At 45.4% G+C, this 16,717-nt stretch overlaps 1 protein-coding gene and 1 long non-coding RNA gene across 2 annotated transcripts in view; one reads left to right on the forward strand and one right to left on the reverse strand.

Annotated features, from left to right (window-relative positions):
• The window catches only part of LOC144094782 (uncharacterized), a 293,034-nt gene that overhangs the window by 217,790 nt on the left and 58,527 nt on the right, over nucleotides 1-16,717 (forward strand). The gene's annotated exons all lie outside the window — the stretch shown is intronic.
• Nucleotides 12,000-14,295, reverse strand: LOC144094778 (uncharacterized). Its single transcript, XR_013306565.1, has 2 exons — nucleotides 14,186-14,295; nucleotides 12,000-12,338 (listed from the first exon to the last, which is right to left on the reverse strand). It is a non-coding gene; the product is annotated as an uncharacterized LOC144094778 (long non-coding RNA).

The raw sequence follows: 16,717 nt of genomic DNA on the forward strand, positions 1-16,717 counted from the left end.
TATTAGATTTTTGCTTAGGCTTTAGTTTAATATAAATATAATACGTTTGCACCTGTGTCATTTATATTCAGCTCGATGCCGAAATTTCGAATTGCATTTTTTGTTTTTAGTGTTTTTGCTGTCAGACCTCTAATTATCTTTTATATTAGGGAGCGTGAAATGCGCTGATATTTTTGCAACCTCCTTTTGATAGTTCAAGGTACGCTTCTCAGTATGAACCTCCTTGGATCAACTTGACAAATCGTACGTGAGTTGTGGCATTATTTCATTACTTTTTGTAATTTAAAGCACTTCAACCTTGCTTCCAGAGAGGAGAGAACAGCGTTTCTAAAATTGATATGCAGGGGCAATGAGTTGCGACGGAGGCTGTGACATAAAGCACTTGATGTTTATTTGTAGTTGAAGTGATGCGTAAGTTACTAGCTTCTTCGTGTGGGAGGCTCTTCAGTCGAAGCAACGGTAAAAGTGTATGAGCGCACCCGGTTGTAAGTGTTCTGCTGTGGCTTTTTCGCTCAACGCCACCAATACCCAGGCCAGAATCCACCGAAGCCAAATCCGTTTCCGTAGCCGTATCCAAATCCGTAGGGGAATCCGTATCCGTATCCGAATCCATGAGGCCATCCATAGCCGAAGCCTCCGCCGTATAAGATGCCGGCTGATGCGAGTGTTGAACAAACTGCGAGAAGTGCGAGGACCACCTGAAAATAAGTGCCAACAGAAGGTAGGTGATTTCAGAGTAGGATCTTGGTTAGGGTCTTACTTTTGTTATTCGGAGGTGCCAAATTTTGTTACCTTGAACGCAAAAATAAAGTTAACATGAAGTTAAGGCACACTTTCAACATCATAATTATTCATCTTATGATCTCAAACTAGACTCTCCCTATGCCAGTTGCAGGCGCTTTGTCGCAGCAAATTTCCAAGTCTTATTTCAACGCCCTACCCTCTGTCACCCATTGCTATGTTTTCGATCTATTGGAACCCATTCACTCTGCTTCCTAAGAGACTATTGATACTGAGTTTTGCTATTCCAATGCTCTTCAATGGACACCGAATACTAGGAGTCATTTGAACACACAATGTGATGCATGGTTAAGATTTCAGCTACTTTACTGTGGTAGCTCAGGGAAACGGACGAACAAGGAAGCGCACGAAAAGGGCTCTCTCTATATCTTTGCGCTGTTTTTGTGCCACACAGACTTGCCCAAGCGTGCACTTTCACCGTGAAAATGCATGGAGTTCTAAAAAGGCAAGAGCGTTTAGAACGACTGGCTGTTCTTATGTCTGTGGCAGAACTGCGAATGGGGAAATCAAAGTGGAAGCGCGAATGCATTTTGTCAAAACTGAACAAGCGACCTCCTCTGCCCTCACAACCCACAAAAGGGCGTTCGAGTGTGACCTTAATAGATAGACCCAGTACAGTGTCACGACAGCTCTCGCACGTTCACATTCCTTGGCGATGTTTCTTTTGCAGGGCGCATAGTTAATACAACGAAAGAGCTGTCCGTGACTTTTGGTTGCTTGCGTTTTACTCCTGGTGTGCACGAGAGGCGCACCAAACTCCCCGCCACTGTTACGATCAGTGGGTGTATTATATAATGTCGTTTTTGATTTCTTCGTGTGGGTCGGTGCCTAGACACGAAGAAAAGCGCCTACTGCAAGAATAACCACCATAATCACGAAAATATAACTCTTCCAACTAGTTACATGAAGAGCACAAAAAAATCTGTGAAGCTTTCTGGTTAACTGTAAATTCTTTATCCTTCTCGATTACAGAAAAAAAATCACATTACATATCCGCGCTCCTCTTATATCGCTGCCCCTGCGCTGTAACATATCACGTCTATGAAATAAATATGTCAGATCTTCATTCGAATCTTCCGGATTCGTCTTGTGTCCAATTAACTCTTCTCGAGACTGACGTGCAGGCGCGAGACACATGTTTGATATTGAAGCTCACACGTGTCGCGTTAAATTTGATTTAGACGCTTTCTGTCGTCACATAAACGTCTTATATGAAATCTGCGAAAGAAGTATAGTACGGCACTTACCAGAGATTTCATTCTGTACAATCTTTACTTCTGGTCGAGGGAGCAGCTTCTGGCTACAGCTGATCGGCGACGTCCCCTATTTATATGAATCCCTCATCCTGCAGGAGCATCCTCCACGATCTGACTACTTAAGAAGACAAGAAGAGCAAAAAAGACAAGAATAAATAAGAATAAGTGAGTGGTTTCTGCCCACTAGCGTCCAGGTTAGCGCGCATTTTGGGAGGAGGTCTAAGAGGACCTTCGAGTTAAAGCAGAGAAAAAAGAAAAAGGCTTCCCTCTTCGATGTTATCTCTCTCGAAAGCAACGGCGCAGGCGAAATCACTGGCACGTTTTCGAAACGGTGTTTCGGAAGACTGACCTCTGCATTTTCTTCTTTCCTAATTCTATCCGAGTGTTATGTAACGGTCTTCGCATGGTTCTGCGTCCCTTCGCTCCGGAGGCCGGTGCGGATCGAGTTCATTGTCTTGAACAAACAACCTTGGAGCAGGAGTCACGTAAACGGGCGGAAAGCTACTGATGTTGTCAGCACGCCGAAAACGTCTTTCCGTTTCAGGCCACTGGCTCCATGTGGCGCTGTCTGGGCCTCTCGTGCTCGGATGCGTTTGCCTTTGTATGTGCTGTTTGTATCAAAACGCATGGAAACAAGCTTCGTAGGACTGGGCGTTTATGTGATTATCGCTTGCCGACTCGCGTAATAGGTCAGGAACTGCTTTTTGTACTAGTGACCCTCTACTTCCGAACATTCGAATTTATATGGCATTACATGTGTATCTGTACAGGTGCAAACAACGTGAAAGAGAACGCGTGAGCTCGTGCCGATTAGGGCCAGCCCTACTCCGGAGGCTCTTTAGATATTGGAGGCACACCGTGTTTCGTGTGCGATGGTCCAGCTTACGATTGGCAAATTGCTGACAAATTTCAGGAAAGCATCATTGTTATGAAACAATGGCCGGAAGCGCAGAAAAAAGCACTCCAATATCTGTCACCGACCTTATTTTTAAAGCACTCGACACACTGTTTTTTTTTAAACAACGATGTGAGAGTTGTCCTACAACGACACAGGCTTCCTTGATCCCTTTTGTACATGCTTGCCGCTGTGAGAAACTTAAAAAACTTAATGCAGTGAATGCCTAAGTCTTGGCTACCGCCGATTTTCTTCGTTACCGCACAGCAAAGCCACTTTGTATAGTCGGTGACATAAGTCTCCGGGAAGCGAGAGTACCAATCGAGGCAATGGCTCGAGGCCGTACTTGTGGAGGTGACGGCCGGAAACAGGTGCTTTAATCTGTAGATGTTCAATCATTTGATTATATAGCAAATATGTGCCTACATCGCTCTTCACACTTCGTAGAGACTTTTGTCGATAGGACATTGCCAAGCATGCAGACTGCTGTGATAATAGCTAATCGTTATTTCATTTCGAAACTTTCAACATATTACTTTTGAGCAGATTTTGTGAAACTTGCAGTTAGCAATGCCACTGCTTGTGCCATGCATCTTACACCATAGGCACTATGGTGTGACCAGAAATATTGTTTAATGTCTCTCCATAAAAAATAAGTATTATATCGCTGCATTTTTTGAGCCGGTACAAACGAAACTGAGAAATTATGACATGACAGGTAATATATCTAACAAACTCTTTTTCGGATTCAAAGATTGCTCGCCTTGACTAGTGCTAGTTTTTTTAGGAACGCCGGATTTTCTTGTTACAAAAATTATGTTGGTAATTTTTCACCTTCAGTGCTAGCAAGAAGGAGAATACAGTATACCACAAATACTTTAATTCATAAATATCTTTGCGAGAGGAAACCAACCAAAGACCAATACGCTCATAGCAGAATTGTTGTAAAAAAGTTGATATGTACAGATTAAAAGTAATTTTGGGAAGCTATGCTGGAGGATTTGGCAGGCTATAACGTTAATAAAGCAACAGCATTTCGTCGATAGTCTTGGTAGAAGACTCAATTCGGGATTATGAAATAAATTCGTGGCAGCCTTAAAGTAACGAGTAAAATTTTTTTGCCTCTAAGTACACATTGGGTCACGACCTAAGGATAAGTGGAGACCTTCGGACTGATTCCGGCTTCGGCTGATTATTAAACGCTCCGTACACTGAAATATGAGTACATGAGCATTTTTCCTACACGGTCTCTGTCGAAATGCTGTTACCGCGGCCGGGCATCCAGCTCGCAATTTGGCACATGGCACCCTAGCCTTGAAAACACTTAGGTTGGCGAAACCCTAGAAAATTTTGATTGCTCTGGACCTTCGTTTTCCGTCTTATCTACGACGACGTGAAGCAACTTTCCTTAGCCATCTGTGCCTCTTTGAATTTTACAAACCGGTACTCATATCTATATATTAAGGTTTTTGACGGAATAACCTCTGGTGAGGAGCGAACATTGCGGAAACAGTGAACAGATACCTTGTCAAGTCTGTGACGCTGCCTGTATGGGTGAAACTAGGAACTTTAGAAAAAGAAATAAGGAGCATCAAAACTTCGTCAGGAATCGCCGCTCTACATCTAAAGCTTGACTTCGTTATTGCGCTACCCTGGGTACAAAACAACGAGGGACGACACAACACACAGATAGCCAGAGCGTCATGGGCCCGTTTGGTTTTGCATTCCCATTAGCAGGCCCATTAGCAGCCTGACTACATTTAATGATTTGGATGAGGGCAGCGAAAACACCAAGACGTGCCATTGATTGGGACGAATAATTTGTCATAGCCACAGAGGAAAACTTATCTTTTTATGTAGATAACACTAAGCATGCTCTTAACAGGACGCGTAGGCACCTTCCAGACATTTACGATCGGTCACGACCGTACATAAGCTGTCGTCATTCCGTCCAGCGCTCGGTGTGGTCAAGGGACCCGTACGAGCCCTAAAACGACGTGTTTTCTTTTCTCAAACATTCGCGAGTGTATTTTTACTATTTCCGCAATCCGCTGAACTCATTTCGCATTGGAATGGCCGACAGCTCTGCTTTTGGCACATGTGCTTTCGACACAAGCGGCATTCACATATCTGCCGTGTGAACGCCGCTTAGCATTGAAGGTCAAACGCTATGTTCCTCCGTCTGGGAGGAACAAAATTGGAGGGGACACTTAAGATTCGCCTTAAGGGTATGACAATGTAACGACAATGTATTCACTGTTGGCGCAGTGGTGCAGTGCTTAAGCGATGCGCCACTCCACTGTGATGGCAGGTGCTCCCAGCGGTAGGCCTTGTGCGGCCCAGGCTGCTCTGCTCGAAGTACCAATCATTAATTTAACTGCCACCTGCCAGGATGGGAAGGCTGTGATGAAGCTGCAAGGTCACGTGACCTAGGTGACCCACTTGCCTCGTAGTTTGCTCTCTGTGGACCACCTACCAGAGTTATGCTCGTGATTTTTCGCTCACAACGCCGACAACGTCGATGCTGACGCATACGCTGCCGCTGCAACAGCATTGATCGTCTGTGATGTTCTTTTACTGAATCGACCGGGAAAACATGCTAATACGAAGAATGCTGCGTCAAATTTTAAGAATACTCGAAATAAAATGTTGCTGCAGTATAGATAAGGAACCCCTATGAGGACCCCCTTCAGCGAAATGGCAGAGGGTAGGCGTTACCTGTGGAACAACACATCTTTGCCTGCTTTTTTTTTCTCGGTTACTCTCCTCCTTCACGAAATCCGTAGTCGAGGACACCTAAATACTGGATACCCGGTTACTTGATCATTTTTTCTTGAAACCAGACAGGAATATGTAGGATCTGCGATCTATTAACTATTGCTTGTTTTCATCACCGTCAGGCCTTGCCTATCCTTCGCTTTTATACTATTTTCTGGCGCGAGTGCTGGTTATTTTTTAACTGAGTTGTGCAGAATTTATTGATACATAAGCAACTAAGACTACCACGCCCTGAACACAGGGTTAGGCCAGAATTCTTTGCAAGTTTTGAACTCGATGCTTAACACGTGTAATCATCCACTTGAGATGGTCGGATCTACTCAAAGCTCTCGACGGGAGGGCTGAGCCCTCAATAAAATTTCCTCTTAGCTCTCTCTCTCTCTGTCTCTCTCTTAAGAGCTAAAAAGAACGCAAGGCCTTGGAAATGTCTGCTCAGCAAGGAGTAAGGAGTTATATAGGGTGAAAAACACGCTTCTGAAGTGTGGGGGCTTTTTCCATGAAATAAAATATGGTGTGCTCTCACTACGCTTCCATAATGATCACACATATGCTTCTTGTTTTTCATGAGCATAAAATTGCATGATCTCGTGTAAGGACTGAGGACGCGTATAGGCCGCCGCCTCCTTTTCACACACAAATTTAAAAAATTCGCACACAAATTTAAAAAAAAGTGCGGCCCTTACTCGAGTTTGTGCAGTATGTGTATGATTGTGTATAATGTGGTGTTTAGAGGGTGTTAACGTCCCAAAGCGATGCAGACTATGAGGGATGCCGTAGTGGAGGACTGCGGCTAATTTCGACCAACTGGGGTCATTTAACGTGCACTGACATGACACAGTAGTACACGGGCCTTTAGCATTTCGCCTCCAACGAAATGCGACCAACACAGCCGGGATCGAACCCGTGTCTTACGCGTCAGCAGCCGAGTACCATTACCGCTGGTCCACCGCAGCGGCCTGACTGTGTTCAATGCGTAGGGGAATAAAACAATTCATGAAGAAGGTAGCACGAAAATCGTCCTCGTCTTTCGCGCTACCCTCACAATGAATCCGATTCAGCTCGCCCGACTTTCCACCTTATTGAATTAAGTAACCTCAATAAAGCGCTCGTGGCATCCGCGTAAAATTTTCATACTGCCTGAACTAGTTTTGAGTTTGAGTTCGAGTTTGTTTCTTCGACTACTTTCAATTATTTTTATGCTGCAACTAAATGACAATTCCTCGGGAAGACTGACTGCGGTCGCATCGACACCCTAATGTATATAATGCAACATTCCAACAGCACATTCTCGATTATTTTCAAACCAGTTCCTCACGCTGTGCATCAGTCATCCTCTTGAAAAATCCTCTCTTATAATTCCTAGAGGTGTTGACCTTGCTTCAGAAAGTTGGGCATCGCCCTTTAAGCAACCATGAAACGCTTTTTGCGCTTTGACTACAGGTAAACTTATACCCACCTTTATCAGCTATTTCTCACTATATTTTCCCGCTCAACCGACTCTCTGCATAACACTCTTTTTTGGGCTGGAAATCACTTTTTTCACATAAGTATTTGTTATTTAATTCGGCTCATAGTTCCCCCAGCAGCACTACCTCACGTTTCGGGCTCACAAGAACAGTTTCACAGCTCATTCAGCAAATATGCATTGCACTTGATTTCAGGCGCTGGGTGTTATCGGTTGTGCGCTATAATATTTGTTTTAAGGAAATTTTTTTATGTTAGTAAAAGTACCACAATTATTTTTATGAAGTGCTTTGTATTGGGCTAGCTGAAACTTCATTTTTACATGTCACCGTCTGTGTGAATCAAAGCGACGAAGCTCTCGAAAAAAAAAATTGTGCTCCTATTTCGCTATCCTGCCTCACAAATGTGGCCACGGTTTGTTTGTAGATCTTTTAAATTAATACAGAAATGTGGCCGATTTTTTTAGGAACATCTGCTAATTGTTCTGCAGCAGCTACACTGTTTCGCAAGTTCCGTTAAATATAAAATAAATGGCTGCTTCTCTAGATATGCCGCTTTGATGGAGCTATTGGAGGGCTGACCTTCAAATGGTTGATTTATGGTGGCATTTAAAACTGCGAACTTTCCTGTATCCTCGTCAAATCCCGCATACATTGGAAATCCCATATGTCATTTGGGGAATTCTTAAAAAAACAACAAAAACATGCGTCACTGCTATGAAAGCGCCATAGGAAGTCAGATGGCACTCTCTGGCATCCATGTCGTCAGCCTTTCAAAAAGTGTGAAATGATATGGGTAGTCTCACAAGTTGGTGGACTTCTCTAAACCAGGCTTACCTTACTTATGGGGTTTAGAAGCACCCTTTTCAGCCTTCGCGGTGGCTGACTGGTTACGGCGCTCGGCAGCTGGCCCGAAAGTCGCGGGTTCGATCCCGGCCGCAGCGGTCGAATTTCGATGGAAGCGAAATTCTAGAGGCTCGTGTACTGTGCTATGTTAGTGCACGTTAAAGAACCCCAGGTGGTCGAAATTTCCGGAGCCCTTCACTATGGCGTCTCTCATAGCCTGAGTCGATTTGGGACGTTAAACCCCCATAAACCAAACCAGACCAAAGCACCTTTGTTTCGGTACAACGTTTAAAAAATTCCCCAAGGTTCTTCGATTGACAGCGTAATCGATCTCATATCGACAGTGGAACATGAAAAACGTAGTCGCCGACTCGTCGCTGCAGTCTTCTTGGACATCAAAGGGGCCTACGATAATGTACTTCATGACGCCATCCTTGGTGCCCTTGACGACATTGGCGTTGGCGGCCGGATGTATTCGTGGATTGGGAGCTACCTCAACGGCCGGTCTGTTTACATGTCTACGCCTGATGGGGAGACTACCCGGCATCAGGTTTGCCGTGGAGTTCCTCAGGGAGGAGTTCTTAGCCCAACCCTATTTAACGTGGCATTGATTGGACTGGTGAAAGAACTTCCCACTAACATTCACATCAGTGCCTATGCTGATGATATCTGCATCTGGGCGTCCGGTTCGACACGTCCGCAAATGCGTGCGAGATTACAACGTGCCGTGTCATCTACTTCAAGGTACCTACGGCGTTAGGGTTTGCACTTGGCAGCTGAAAAATGTGCTGTGGTCGCATTCACGCGCAAGTCTGTCTGCCACTACCCGGTAACTCCTCAAGGGGTTGCAATACCATACGTCTCCCACCACAGATTTTTGGGCATTATCATTGACCGCGATCTGTCATGGTCGAGGCATATAAACATGCTAAAGAAAGGACTCCCTCTTTTTTGCCATGTGCTTCGCTTTGTGGCAGGCATTAAATGGGACCCAACGGAGCGCTCCTTGCTTCGACTTTACTATATCCTCTTTATTGGCTACATTCGTTACAGCCTTCCTGTACTCTCTAACATGAGTATTTCCTGCTTGCGGACATTAGAGAGTGTCCAAGCACAGGCGCTCAAGATATGCCTCGGATTACCACGTTGTGCCTCGAACAAAGGCACGATTGAGGAATCTCGTGCGTGCCCAATATTGGTCTACCTGTCACACGAACCACTTCGTGTATATTTACGTGCGCTTACACGGCACCGCTGTCACCCGCTGACGAAGATTTTTGATGAGCGACCGGACAGCAGTTTTGCACGCGCACTGCGCTTCCATCGCTCCGAATTGCCATCAGACTATGGCCTGCCGCATCATTCCTTGCAGCCCCCATGGATAATGGCTCAGCCTTCAGTCTGCCTGCATGTCCCTGGCATAATCAAGAAGTCTGCGATGCCGGTTAGCGGACTGAAGCAACTCGCACTTGCCTACATCTGGTCAGAATACCACAAATGTGTGCACGTCTACACGTATGGATCTGCGTCTCCAAATGCATCAACAGCAGCTTTCGCAATCCCTGCACAACAGACGACCCGCAGATTAATTTTGGGACACAAGTCTACTTCAACCGCTGCAGAGCTTGTGGGCCTTTGGGAATCGATTCGCCACATATGCGGAGAACCGCCTCAGGAGTGTTGCATTTTCACCGACTGTAAACCTGCGCTACACATTTTAGGATGCTTCCTACGCCACACAGCCTACCAAGCTCTGGCTCTTGATATCATTAGTCTCGTATCATTTGCTCAGGGAAACGGCCACCGTTTAGTGTTTCAGTGGATCCCCGGACACTGCGGACTCGATGGAAATGAGACCGCCGACGCTGAAGCAAGGAGCGCCTTCAGCAGGGGCTTGCGTACAGCTGTACCGTTCTCTATAGTGGACACAACTTGTCTCCTTTCGGAATTGATGAGGAGGGAGACGGCTAGGTACTGGGCCCTGCCAGACACCCGCCACATCCGCCTTAAACGGCTAGATCCGACGATGACCTTTTCAGTTCCTCGCGGAATACCTCGCCCTATTGCAAGCGTTATCCGTAGACTACGTTTAAATGTGGCATTCACGCGCAAATACTTGCACTTAATAGGACAAGCGGACTACCCGGAATGTACCACATGTGGCGTGCTAGAGACTATAGAACATGTTTTAGTGGTGTGTCCAGCGTATGCACGTGAAAGACTCATACTCGCATCTGCTCTGAAGCCTATGGACACATCGCTCCTCTCTGAGGATTTGATCCTCGGCGCTTGGCCAGATAGTTTTAGAACTGTAAAGGCAACGCGAGCGCTCTCACGCTTTTTGAGTCTCACGCTTTTTGAGCGACACGGACCTTGTCTCGCGTTTGTGATGTCAGAAAGTGTGATTTTTTTTAAGTAGTTTTTCATCTGCCTCTTCCCATCATCATCGTCCCCCATCGTGACCTTCTTTTATCTCCTCTTCCCGTCCCCCAGAGCAGAGTAGCAGGCCAGATATTTATTTTTCAGGCCAACCTCTCTGCCTTTCCTATCAATAAACCCTCTCTCTCTCTCTCTCTCCCCAAGGTGGAGTAGATTCGTAATAAGGGAACAATTACTCACTGGCGTCCACCCAAGCGCAGCCACACGGTTACGAAGAAAAGCGACACAGCTTCCACAGAAATTTCGTTGATAGAGAAAAATTCGTCCTGGTCCGGAGTTCGATCCCGGGACGACGTCTTCACCAGAGTAGTCGTTCTACCAGCTAGCTGACCGGGACTGATAGTATATCGTAGCCCTAGAGTGAATTGGTCAATAATTTTTTCTTTACCTGCGTATTTTCTGTGGAAGCTGTATAGCTTTTCTTTGTAACTGTATGGCTGAGCTTGGGTGGATGTCAGCACGTAATTACTCCCTTATTACACCTTGGTTTTAATACTAACAGTATGAGAACAAGTGTTTAATGCCTTGCTAGGGCATCCTTGTAGGCTAGTTGTTGCATGGTACCTCCGTAATGTTGGCGCCGAACGAAATGAACACCATAAACGAAAGAAAGCGTTGTGTCCTGTCTCCTTCGTTTCTGTTGCCCCCGTCAACCGCCGCTAACAATCTGGCGTTTGATGTCTTAACGCAGTCTAAGAAAGCAAGCATTACCATCGCAACCAACATCATGCTGCTCACTTCGTTCAACGCTTAAATTGGTAACGCTTTGCTATAACATGTTTAAAGCTTACTTCGTATTACTGCAGTCTTCATCATCAATAGCAAAAGCCGCGCCAGTGGTCAGGTTTTGGGAAATGGATAGAGCAATGCCCTGCTACAGGATTTTTGTTTTAGCTCCCCTGTGATTGCTCGTCTTTTGTTTTCAATTGCGAAAAGCGGCCTTGTTTTGACTGCGTTTTCATGATGACTTTTATGTCGACAAAGATTTTTTTGTGCTAACTTTGCAATCCAGGCTGGCCTGAAAATTTCTTATTCACACAAATAGGCGACATATGTTACATATTTTATGCTGTTATCCACATACTAGAGGGCTGATCAAAATTTGCATAGGCAGAACCGGTTGGTAGTGTGCAAGTAGGCAGATACACAATGGTCGATTTGGGCTTGAGCTTAAAGTCAAACGAAATTTATATACTGGATTCGGGTCTGAGTGTTGTGTGTCGAGCACACCCGAATCTCAATTTTGCACTTTCTTATTCACACGCATTAAATGACAAATTATTTTTGTAAGATTTGTGGCTATAGCTGGAGGGAAAGTCGAATGAAGTTTTGTTTCTGTTGAATTTTCAGAACAGATACCTGCAGAATATTAAGCGATGCCGGAGTGAAACTTTCATAAGCTCCTTTGCGAATAATGTGCGTATGTTATTAGAGATGAAATTATCTGCAAGGAGATGCTACCGTTGATTTAAACAAAGCTGTTGGTGTCTTTAATGTCTTGAATAATTTACTCAGGGTCTGTTGTATTTGTTGCTGGTCTTTGTTTATTATTGAGAAGTGGACTTTTTACAGATCTCTTTGGCGATGGAGAATGGCTCAGCACCCTTTTTAGCCGTGGTAACCATAGCCTCCGTAGCCACCGAATTTTCCATAGCCGCCGTAGCCACCATAGCCGCCATAACCGCCGTAGCCGCCATAGCCGATGTGGCCGATGCCATAGCCAATGCCATAGCCTCCGTAGCCACCGTATCCTCCGTAGCCGCCATATCCACCGTATCCTCCGTATCCTCCGTATCCGCCGTAGCCATACAAGCCTGCGAACGCTGTCGCAACCATGGCAGAGAGGACAAGGAGCGCGATCTGGAAAGTGCAACAGTGTATTTTATGTGAATTTCCCCGCTCAGAAAATTACATTTTATATCAGACAAAATAATTTCTCTAGCCAGAAGACGGACTGCTCTTCCTCATGTTTCTCCGCATTGACGGCGCAGATATAAACCTGACCAGCACATTCCAATACTCTCTTGAGGCGTTCCACGCGTTTTCGCAAAAAAGTAAGTGTCCCTGAGTATAGACTTTATGTGCTAAACAAAACTACCCGCAACATGTACTTCGCTGAAATTTCGCTGCGCAGGTGTTGGTGCAGAGCATTACTTTCATATAATTACATTTTCTGTAGTGACCAATGAAACTTAATAAATTGGGCAATGCTTCAGAGGCAGTTCTTTGCCATAGGCGGTGAGTAAGCGTCTAGGTTGATTTCAACTATGGCGTTATGTCGGTCTTGGCCCATCTACCATTATTAGTCTCTTATCGCTCCGAAAAAATACACATTGTGTTAACCGAACAGCCACTGATCAAAATAAAAATGACCATCTAATAGCTGTCTATTGCTTCTAGAGCTCTTTTGGACACTAGAAACCTATAGTCGGGTACAACTTTAGAAGGCAGCGGCATTTGCCCCTCAAAGGCGGATGCACACGAGTTTCCGCCAATAGGCGCGCACTTCAGGTGACGTCATCAGCCGGACGGCCGGTGACCCCGCCGACGGAGAACATGGCTAACATGGCCGCCCTCGATTCGAACTGGGCCGAGTCGCATCAGCGGTGTGCGTCTCCCTTTTTCAGATTGAATTGAAATTGTCTGTAGGCGCCTGTCATGCCGGATATATAATTGCGAGCTTACGATGCACAATTTGTGCCGCGTGCGTTTGTTCTGAGCCGTGAGCCGACGAGAAAAGATAACAGGGAACATCGGTGACACTGCGCTGCGCTTCGTCTGGAAACAGGATCCCAGGAAACAGCTCAGCGCGCAAACGATCGATCGTTGGCATCAGTATGATAAGATAGCCGAGCGTCTAGCAGGGAGTCGTTCGAGTATCGTTTGGTGCCGTCAATCTTTCTCCGTAGCAGACGACGCACAGCGTTGTAGAAGACACGGAGTTATTGTTCTCTCGCGATCCGGCATGTGCTGTAGCATTTCCATCATGACAATTTTACCAAACCACTCATCAAGATACACAAATCTTATTTATACCGAGAAATATGCGTTTTAGAAGCAGTCACAATTTTTAGAGCGGGACTATTTCTTTAGTAGCGGAGGCAATTGGCTTCTGCGCTTCGGTCATTGGGCGGGGCTTTTCCTGTCTTCTAAAGTTGTACCCGACTATAGGTAATCTTTCACTGCTTTAAGGCGTTTAAATTCCCATTGCATTGTTTCTTCTCTATAGTTTCGGTTTTGTTGCTAATAAAAGAAGCGAGAGAAAAGTTATTTAATTACCTTAGCCAATGAAGACTCAATATAAATTTCTACACAATGCAATTAAAGCATTTAATTACGCTTCTTTTACTGAAATCACTAATTCATGAACGGTGCGCGCCTGCCAACGTGGGGTCTTTTTCGTTAGCCGAAATCATCAGAGAGGGGAGCGGCGCTTGGGCTATTAAACCGTCCTATTGGATGGGCCCCAATTGTTTATCGTTCAGCTTGTCTTGTTTGTCAGGCTGCCTGTAAGTGGTAAGTAAAAACTGATAAAGGCAAGTTCTTTTGTTTCTCGACTTAACGGTCGCCGACACGACAGGTACATTTCTACGCATGCATGATATTGATATGAACAAAAGAATTGCCGTATTCCCGACAATGTAGGCAGGGATAACATGCCGAAGCCTATGATTTCTCCCTAAATTGCCGCAACTCGTGAGACTTACGCAGGCCTTCATTGTGACGTCTGGGAGTGGTGCTGGCGTTGTCTAGATCGAGGAGTCAAGTCCTTTGGTTGTGTGTGACCGGAGCTCGGGCGGCGGCGCTTATATAGCAAGACAGGCGTACGCGAAAAAGCAGTCACCCTCCCCCCTTCCAGTCTTCTCACCGGATTCAAAGTGGAGCGCCGCGATTACTGCTTTTCCGCACCGAAAGCGCGTGCCCGACTCGATCTGCGCAAAATTATGAAAACAGTATCACGGCCACGCCCTCTTTAGCGGTGGCCAGCTGCGAGGCTCGTGGCGAAAGGGGCAAACAAGGCGACGTCACAGTTGCGTCGTAACGGCAGCACTTGGGTAACGACGACGCCCGGGTGCGGCGACGTTTGTTTTTCGAGGCGCCTCAGCTGATGACCTCGTTCGGCTTATTTCGGTGGTTGCGTACCGCCTGCGAGCGCCGCTGTACGCGTCCATGCGCTACTTGCCCCCTAATAGCCAGCCAGCGCTTTGGACGGTGCTGGGGAGAAAAGGGTGCCTGCACGGAAACGCAGCCGGTGAAAGTTGCCGCTTTCAAATATGCGTGCCGTGCACTACTGCAGTGCAAACTGCAAACGCGCAAGAAAAAGGAGCCGTGAGCCCATTTTTTTTCTTCGCAATGTTGCATATCACCTTACAACCGTCGGTACAGTTAGACCACTATTAAGCGTAATTTAGAGACTAATTACTGGAAGTTGTGACTTTTTTTCTGCTGTCCGTGTTATTCGTACTCGTAGCGCTATGACCACGACTAATACTTGTAGCTCCGCCTTAACCAACCTGCATCTAAGTAGCGAGCATTCGTTACTCTTGAATGTGTTCTTGTGCGTGATTCCAAGTGGTGGCCGGCCAGGAAAATAAGGAAAATAAGCAGAGGAAAATAAGAATATGTTCAAGTGCGTTTGTCAGGCACGCTGAGGCTTCTTAGGAGATATTTCTTAGGAGAAAAATAGATACTTGTGCCCTGCGTGCCAATGCTATTACCAGTCCCATAGTCCCCGTAGCCACCGTTGCTTCCGTAACCGCCATATCCAGCGTATCAGCCGTTGCCGGGCCGGAACCTGGAGGATTAGGAGAAGACTTGAAATAGAATGAAGGACAACATTGATAACCGTGCAGAGGAAATTTACGCAGGAATAACTTAAAACTAGAAAGAGAGCTGCGAGGATTTTCGAACAAACCCGAGTTAATGATATCCCGGCTGAAATCAAGAGAAATAAATGAACTTGGGTAGAAAATTGGATGCGTAGAACACATAGGCGATGGTTTTGTGGCTCAACCTTCCTTGGCCGCGAACAACACATTAGACACGTGGGGCATTAAAACAAAGAAGGATATATGGGACAACTCGGAAGGTTGCTCGTCTACAAGTGGATACGCGCCCCGGGCATAACATCTTTGTTTTCAAGCTCTCACCGTGCATGCGAGTGCCAGCTTCAACTTGCATCGTGGCGCAACTTTTTTTATTTTTTTTTGTAAGCGGGGTTTACCGGCTGGAGGCACTGAAAGGGGAGGATTACATGAATGGGAAAAGATTGGCTCATCGTATTAATTTTTTATTTATTTATGATTACTGCAGCCTTCTCCTGAGGGCCATTAAAGGAGAGGAACTGTCAAAAACACAATGACAGACACAGACGACACAGCACCAAACGCAAGGTCAAAAGCAAGAAAAGAGTAACAGGAAAAAATAACAAAACAACGTTAAATTCTAAATTTTCACTTTTCTTGAAATACGACTGCAATGAACGTTCAAACTGTAACATTTTGTGGTTGTGTAGTGTAGACCAGAAGGATATCTGACAAATGAATACAAGGAGGGAAGAAAGAGTATTGGAGCACATTTAGGTGCGTTTCATAAGGCTCTATTGTGGCTTGGTTCAAACTTACACTTTGTTTTAGACGCGGGTGAAGGTACATTTCTTTGTTTTTTGGTGAAACCTTGCTTTCCTGGGAAAACAATTCCAGTCGTGTTTTTCTCTTCGTGTTTTTAATGGTTCCAGTTCGCAGAATTTCGACATGTCAGTTACAGAATCGGTTCTCCGAGAAAACGAACAAAAAGGAAGCATTGCTATTCTCTGAATTTCTTCGAGTTTTTGTCTCAAGAACACTTGGTAAAGGTTTCAATCGCAGGAGGTGTACTCTGAAACCAGGCCAATAAATACCTATTGGGCGCAGCTTACGCCACGTTTTGTGGCGCATGCTTATTTTCTTTCTTAAATAGCACTGTTTTTGATACGGTTTGCAGCAGCCCTCCTGCACTAGTGTGCGCCAATACAGATCATGATGAATAATCATGCCGAAGTATTTAAATCAGTGTACTTTTGACAAAAAGTTTTCTCCAAGTTTATAGGCAAAGAAAAGTACAGACTTTTTTCTTGTTGTATTAGTAAACGTCGACTTTAATTACTTAATCTTATGCATCGATCACATAAATTTTGCCGGCTTCGGCTTATTTTAATCCTGTCAGCGGTATCGCTCACAGTGCAGTTAATTAAAGAGTCT

The sequence above is a fragment of the Amblyomma americanum genome, chromosome 6 (assembly GCF_052857255.1).
Source record: "Amblyomma americanum isolate KBUSLIRL-KWMA chromosome 6, ASM5285725v1, whole genome shotgun sequence".
Taxonomy (NCBI): domain Eukaryota; kingdom Metazoa; phylum Arthropoda; class Arachnida; order Ixodida; family Ixodidae; genus Amblyomma; species Amblyomma americanum.